Source organism: Nelumbo nucifera, chromosome 8 (assembly GCF_055504915.1).
Source record: "Nelumbo nucifera cultivar China Antique chromosome 8, China Antique-T2T, whole genome shotgun sequence".
NCBI lineage: Eukaryota > Viridiplantae > Streptophyta > Magnoliopsida > Proteales > Nelumbonaceae > Nelumbo > Nelumbo nucifera.
The window spans coordinates 20,856,612-20,863,653 of record NC_142656.1 but is presented as its reverse complement, the minus strand read 5'-3'; the positions used below and the strand labels follow the sequence as shown (position 1 = coordinate 20,863,653).

The 7,042-nt window shown below is 38.9% G+C and overlaps 2 pseudogenes across 1 annotated transcript; one reads left to right on the top strand and one right to left on the bottom strand.

The window, feature by feature from the left end:
* Nucleotides 1–1,643: 1,643 nt before the first annotated feature.
* On the bottom strand, nt 1,644–4,732 carry LOC104610714 (cinnamoyl-CoA reductase 1-like; annotated as a pseudogene). Its single transcript, XR_016079267.1, has 4 exons — nt 4,459–4,732; nt 4,009–4,163; nt 3,689–3,874; nt 1,644–2,000 (listed from the first exon to the last, which is right to left on the bottom strand). The product of XR_016079267.1 is annotated as a cinnamoyl-CoA reductase 1-like (transcript).
* A 537-nt stretch (nt 4,733–5,269) lies between these two features.
* Nucleotides 5,270–6,646, top strand: LOC148789731 (nicotinate N-methyltransferase 1 pseudogene; annotated as a pseudogene).
* The last annotated feature ends 396 nt before the right edge of the window (nt 6,647–7,042 follow it).

Genomic DNA, 7,042 nt, shown 5'->3' with positions numbered 1-7,042 from the left:
ATTAAGGTCATGTCTAGACAGAAAGTCCCACTCAACAACCAAATTATGCATGACCATTCCAATTTATGCAGCTCAATGTTTTAAAAAACAACCCAGAGGCTGAATCGTTTTTGCCTCTGAGTCACGGGTCATTGGTTCAACTGGTCGGGTCGAACGGTTCAGACCATACCACACACACACACACACATATATATATATATATATATATATATATATATATATATATATATATATATATATATATATATATTTACATACATATATGTGTGTATAAATATATATTTTATTAATAAATAATGTATAAATATGTTTTAGATATATTATATGTATTATTTTATATTTAATTTTTGTTTTTAATTCAGTTATTTAATTTTTATTTATAAAAATATTAAAAATTGCATTTCAGGCCAAAAAAGGATTTTTTTTTTGCAAAAATAGCAGGGTAAGGCACCTACAACGCCTTGGGACACATAGATCTTGAAAAGTTACCCAAAATAAAAAAGAAACACCCCGATCAGATATCGAAGTGCAAAAGTTATGGCCTCCGAAAGTTTGTATACATTGAGTATTATGACCCTGTCACTAGGTCGAACGGATCAACGGTCGAATTGACTGGGTTGAATGGTTCTTGACCAAGTCAACAGTTTTTGATTGTTTGGTGGGTCTTGACTGAATTGGACTCAAAATCCTAACTAGGTAACAATTCAAATAGTTTGACCGATTGGGTCAACGGAGAATTGAAAACATTGATACAGCTAGACTTGGCAATTGGGTTGGGTGGGTCGGGTTCCAGTTGGGTCAAGACACTTCGGGTTAATTTGAGGTCAGGTTGGGTTATCAAATGCTAGACCCTAACCCTAAATGTTCAGGTGAGGGTTGACCCATGGGTCAATTTGGGTCATCCAAAAAATAATTGAAATTTAAAAAATTAAAGAAAAACTACATGAAAATGCCAAAATTAAAGGAGTTAACCTTAAAATTCCAAATATAAAATAAAGAAAAACTTGAACACTAAACACTTAACAATTTAAAGAGTAAACAATAAAGAGTAATGACTAAATAGGAAAAAATTAAAGAGGGGAAACTTCTAACAATACATAAATAGTTCCAATTAGACTTGACAATCAGGTTATCGGGTTGACCCATGACCCAACCCAAACCAACCCATTTTTTTCTTGAGTTGGATCGGATCATTCTCACATTCAGGTAATTAAATATGAGACCTTAACCCTGTTTTGAATCTACTTTGCGGGACGGGTCAACTTTCTGCCAGGTCTAGATACAGCTATACCCAGATTCAGTCCACCCCAATGACTAGACAAAAATGTCCCGACACAAGACCAATCCAAATAATACGGCTGCCAATGGATCGAATCATATATACAGTTAATTGGAAAAACCATGGCCTATTGAGCATTCTGGTTTTTAGTCCGGTCTAAGTTTTACAATATTGATTTAAAACTAAAAAAAAAAAAAAATCAGATCCAATAAGGATAGATACATAATTGATCCAAGGATCAAATTCGAATCAATTGGCAAGGATACCATTTACGGCGCCCTACGTCCAACAGAAGCAAGGACACCTTCTAGCTAGTGTGGAATTAAGTGTAGAGATGTAGCAGTATTAGTATTAGTGCAGTGACTTACTTGGTTGGGATGGGATAGTGAGGGAAGAAGTCTTTCAGTATTTGAACAATATCTCTGCGATGGAGCACAGATTCAATGCAGAGGTAGCGTCCTGTTGCTGAGGGTGTCTCGTAGACGAGTATGTGAGCCAAGGCAACGTCCCTGACATGGACGTAACCCTGTACAGCATTGATACAAGTCTTGTTAACGCCATTAAGGAACTTGAGTATGTGACTAATGCTTGCATTCACAGTGGGTTGAAGCAATGGGCCTATCACCAATGAAGGGATCACAGACACCATGTCCAACCCTCTTTCCTTCGCCATCTGCCATGCCATCTGCTCAACCACCACCTTCCCATAACAATACCAGTCCTGTTTCCCAAAGCATTATACATTTAATTGTATTATTCTAACAATTAAGTTTTAATCTTTTTAGCTTCTGCCTTCTAGGGAGGGAAAAGTTGTGGTAATATCATCAATCAGTGGTGTCAATATTATGACTGGATTTGATTTTCAATCCAATCCAATCTAATAACGGACCATTATAGATGGATCAGATCCAATCCAATCCAATCCAATCTGATGAATATTTTGGACTATTTTAGACCAGTCCAGTTGAATGTTTGGACTGTCCGATGATCTATTCAATTTGGTTTTAATTTAAATTTTTTCCAATCCAAACTTCATCCATACACCTGTATCCTTATCTTCTACCAATTGATTGGATATTAGTTCAATCTGACCCAATTCAATATAAATCCATGTTTTTAAAACTGACCCGGAGATCGAATTGGTCAGGGGTCCGGTTATTGGGTTGAATGGTCAGCCCGTTTTAATAAAAATAAATAAATAATAAAAATGGTCAAAACTGTTCAAATGGTTTGAACAGTTAACCGCCCGGATCAGCGGTTTGCTGACCAAAATCAATGTTTTTTGGAGAAAATCCGGTTTTGGGGAAAAACAGAACCGGTCACCTGACCAGTTCCCGGTTTTTTTGGTCCGATCATTCGGTCCGGTCCGATTTTGAAAACCATGTACAAATTTACTATGGATAGACTAGGTCCAATTCAACATTTCTTATTGGTCTGTCCCAAGGTTCAAAGTATTAGAAAGAGAATTTATAGAGATGTACTGGAGAAAAATTAAGATATGTATGGGTGCTTTATAAATACTTCAATAAATCATAAAAGTACATCAATAAGATTAAATATAAGGTCACAATGAGGTTACATACATTAAATTAATATATTTTAACGGGTTTGTAAAGAAATATATCATACTCAATTATAATTTTTATTAAAAAAACCTTATGCTTAACTATAATTTATAAATTATAACTCTTAAGTTTTAAGGAATGGGAAAAGTCCAACTATCCTATATAATTAATCATAAAATATGCATTATCACAACTTCTAAGTGAAAATATAATTAATATTTTTTTCTTATTTAAATAATTACAATATATTTTTTAATTCTAAATAATACAAAAAACAAAAAGTAAATAAAATATTGTTCAATATATTAATAATAATTATTAAAGAAAAAATTTTAATTACTTTATGGATACGATAGATCATTCATAGATCTACAATATATCCAGTCCTTATGATTAGATCATAAAAATATAAATAATTATTATTTATTTTTTAATTCTTAGATATAAAAAATTAAAATAATTATTGAAGAAGAAATTACAATTTCTCTATGGATGTGACATTCATAGATCTACAATATATATATCTTTATGGAAAAATTACAAGAAAATGTAAATAATTATTTTTTCCGTTTTCTGTCTGTACTTTTTCGTAGCATATGGAACGATACACTACTGATATGCTCCCAATACATCACTGATACGACTGATATACCACCAATATGGGTAGAATACGGTGGAAAAAAAAAAAAAAGATGCCACCTATTTCCCACCATATCCCGTATCAAACCTTCAAAGATACGAGACAGGACTGGCCCGTCGGGCTACCCTGCCAATTAACAGGTGTAAGTCCAACCCAAAACTGCACCTTAATTGACAGTACCCCTAGCATCAAGCATCAACTGACCTTAACCCTCTTGCAGTAATCGAGATCACTCCAGCATGTCTCGTCCACGACCACGTCTGGGCCCCGATTAGGGTTCATATGAACTGCTCCGATCGTAGAGGTGAAGATGATACGCCTAACTCCGGCTTCGGCTGCTGCATGCATTACGTTCTTTGTTCCAGCCACGGCCGGTGCCAAAACTTTTTCCTTTGATTCAGATTCACACACGCAAGAACAAGAATAATGAAGAAACCATGCGTGTCATCAATTAATGGACAAACCAGCTAATTACTAACAGCAACGTAACGATAGAAATTATCAGAGAAGAAGAACTCAAGTACTGGATCTGGTGTGACAGGACAGGCGGTGTGGAAAACTCCATGGCAACCTCTGAATGCCCGGCGAAGGCTATCGTAGTCGACAATATCGGCTTTGCAAAGAATTAATCGCTCTTTAGCTCCTTGAAGCTCCATTAAATGATAATTCTTAGCATCATCTATATATAACAAATACATACAATATTAATTATGGAACAAATTAAAAGAAAGAAGTTCAATAATTCTCTGTTAATTAAACTAATTATTAATTAGGGAGAAGTACAAATCAGCCCAGCTCAGAATTTATTAGGCCCAAAGTTCAGGGGAATGCATCCTGACCGTGAATTGATGCCAAATTCACGGGCAGGATGTGGTTTATCAGGCTAGTTGTAGTGGGGCTGGAATTATAACAAGTAAATAAAGAAATGAAGAAATAACAAGTAAAGGAGTAGTGATGGGATCTTATTTAATTACCGGGGTTCCTTACTGTTCCTTTAACAGTGTAACCTTTCTCTAGCAGAAGCTTGACAAACCATGAAGCTATATGAAACCTCCAGCACCCGTCACGCAGACAATTTTACCCGGAACTGACAGAGCTGCTGCTTCCGTTGTCATTCTACCTCTCTCTCTCTCTGTCTCTGCCCTTTTAATTTGAACTATACTAGCTCGCAGCTAGCTTAGCTATCTCAGTGGTGATACAGATATATACCCAACTACTCTATTTATGCTTGTACTATGGCTAGCTATTAGTCACAACACCCACAAGCCAATTGCCATTTCATTCAATATATATACAATTATTAATGTTTATGAAGCTCGAAGTCTGTGGGCGGGCGTGGACTTTCAATAATAAATGAAGGGTTTCTACTAGATACGGGCAACTTATTGTCCTTAAAATCATTAAAAAATAATATTTTTATATAATAATTAAAATAAGATAATTTTTTTGAAAAAATATAAAAAAAGGGCACTGTCATTCGTCTTCCTCCTCAATATTCGTGGTAGGTTAAGGTTGCCGACGACAATTATGCCCACGGTGCAACCAATATAACAGCAAATCCCTTCTATACCTTGCCGGAGATTGCCAAACAAGCCAAAGACTCGAATGTGGCTGCCGGTTTACTTTCTGAGATCGGAGATATATATAGACACGAGAGGTCGACCTAGGATACTCCGTCTTTTCTAAGCTTATTAGGTTGATTGAAACAAATAACCAATCGGTGTAGTTACATAGTGTTACTCCCTCACTTCCTTATCAAAAACCAACAAGTAGAGCTCTACGGCCATGGCAGACGAGACAATGGAAACCCGAGACAATGGCAGACTGGCCATACTAGAGCTCGCCAACATGATCAAGAGTCCCAATGTCCCTCAACGCCATCATCCACCTCAAGGTCCCCGATGCCATCTTGTTACGGTTTGACACAGGCTTAGCCTTGCCTACGCTTGGCAGGCTTACGTTAGGGACATCACCGTCATTTTCGCCGGTAAGATATTTGGGAGAATTGATATTATCTTCAGGCAGACCACCAAAAGTTTAATGTACTCTTTGAGGAGGGGTAGTCAACCTCCTTGGGTGCCTAACCTTGGCACTCCTAGACCATCATCCCCTTGCGGGGCGGCCCTGGTTAATAGCTAGCATGACTACTAGGGTTCCTCATGGGCGCACACATGCTCATGGGGACAGTGTTGGACCGGCACTGCGCTACCGACACTCAAGGGAGGCTTGGCATGCGGGCCTGGCTCAAGCATGACCTTTCACCACGCCAGTCCCTTGCCCAAGCTGAGTGAGCTACCCCGTTGCCTCTAGCGCACGAGTGTGTTCCGGCCCAAGCGGTTGCCTATCATCATGGCACATAGGTGCCTATCATCATCGGCATACAGGAGACCCTTCACATCGGTGCCAAGTCACCTCCTCGGCGCCCAGTCGCCTTGCATTATGGTTGTCCCCCTTTAGCACGTAAGCGGCGCCTCCCATGGACCGGTTTGAGCCAACCGAGTGCCCCAGCCATTGGACTTGAGGTCATGATCTAATGCTACTGACCTTGGTGGAGTCATCTCATCGGGTAACTCCTAGCCTCTAAGCGCATTAAGGCTTGTCCTGGACAACCTTGGCCTGGACGTCGCACGGGTTTCTTCCGCTGTAGAACTACCCTCGTGACAATCTGGCAAGGTGGTTCCAACGTCCCTCTCTCCGCCTCCGAGATCTTAGCATATGTCCTCCCAATCAGCGATCCCGAAAACTTCCAGCACATCCTCCAAATGCTCAGCAGCTATGGCATCTTCTCGGAGCACATAGTCACCAACAGGGAGGGTCTATTCTATGTTGCGTACATTCTGAAGCACCACCAAGACGCACTAGTGAAGGCATGGCCTATCCTGCACGAGGCAGTGGTGGACCTAGAAGAGGAGCTGCTCGTGAAGTCGAATGGCGAACCGGTGCGCTCGTACTACGGAGACAAGCTAGAGATGAACGAGCTAATGCAAAAGGCCATATCGGGAGTATCCGTGTCATTCATGAAGACAATATTGAAGGGCTATGATGGATTCAAAAGGGTGGAGCGCCTGCTTGCAAATGATACTACAAAAGTATCCCCATATCCAAAAAGGTGTAGAAGGGATTTATAGTTATAACTTTTTGAGACTTAGAAAGCATTTCTAGTTATTACTTGGCTGGAATCTTATGATCCATTGGCATGTATACAGAGCAGAGGAGGAAAAGGAACAACAGTGCCCTTTCTTGATATTAAGCCACTTCCATCTATCATTCCTGTCATTGATTATGACACTGTACCTACATACACTGTTATTGATTATCACACGTATCCACTCAAACCTTTCATCTATGAGTCTCCATCACTACCTCTTTTAACAACTCTTCACAACAATAATGAAGAATTAATTGTTGTAAATTTATAATCCTTTCGTGCACGTTTTGTTTCTAAATTTAAAAATGACAACCCAGACCCGGCCATTTTCTTTTCTCTTTGTCCACAGCTAGAATCTCTCTCTCACTCTCACGAATCACTATATCTCTTCCCGATCCCCATACACCATA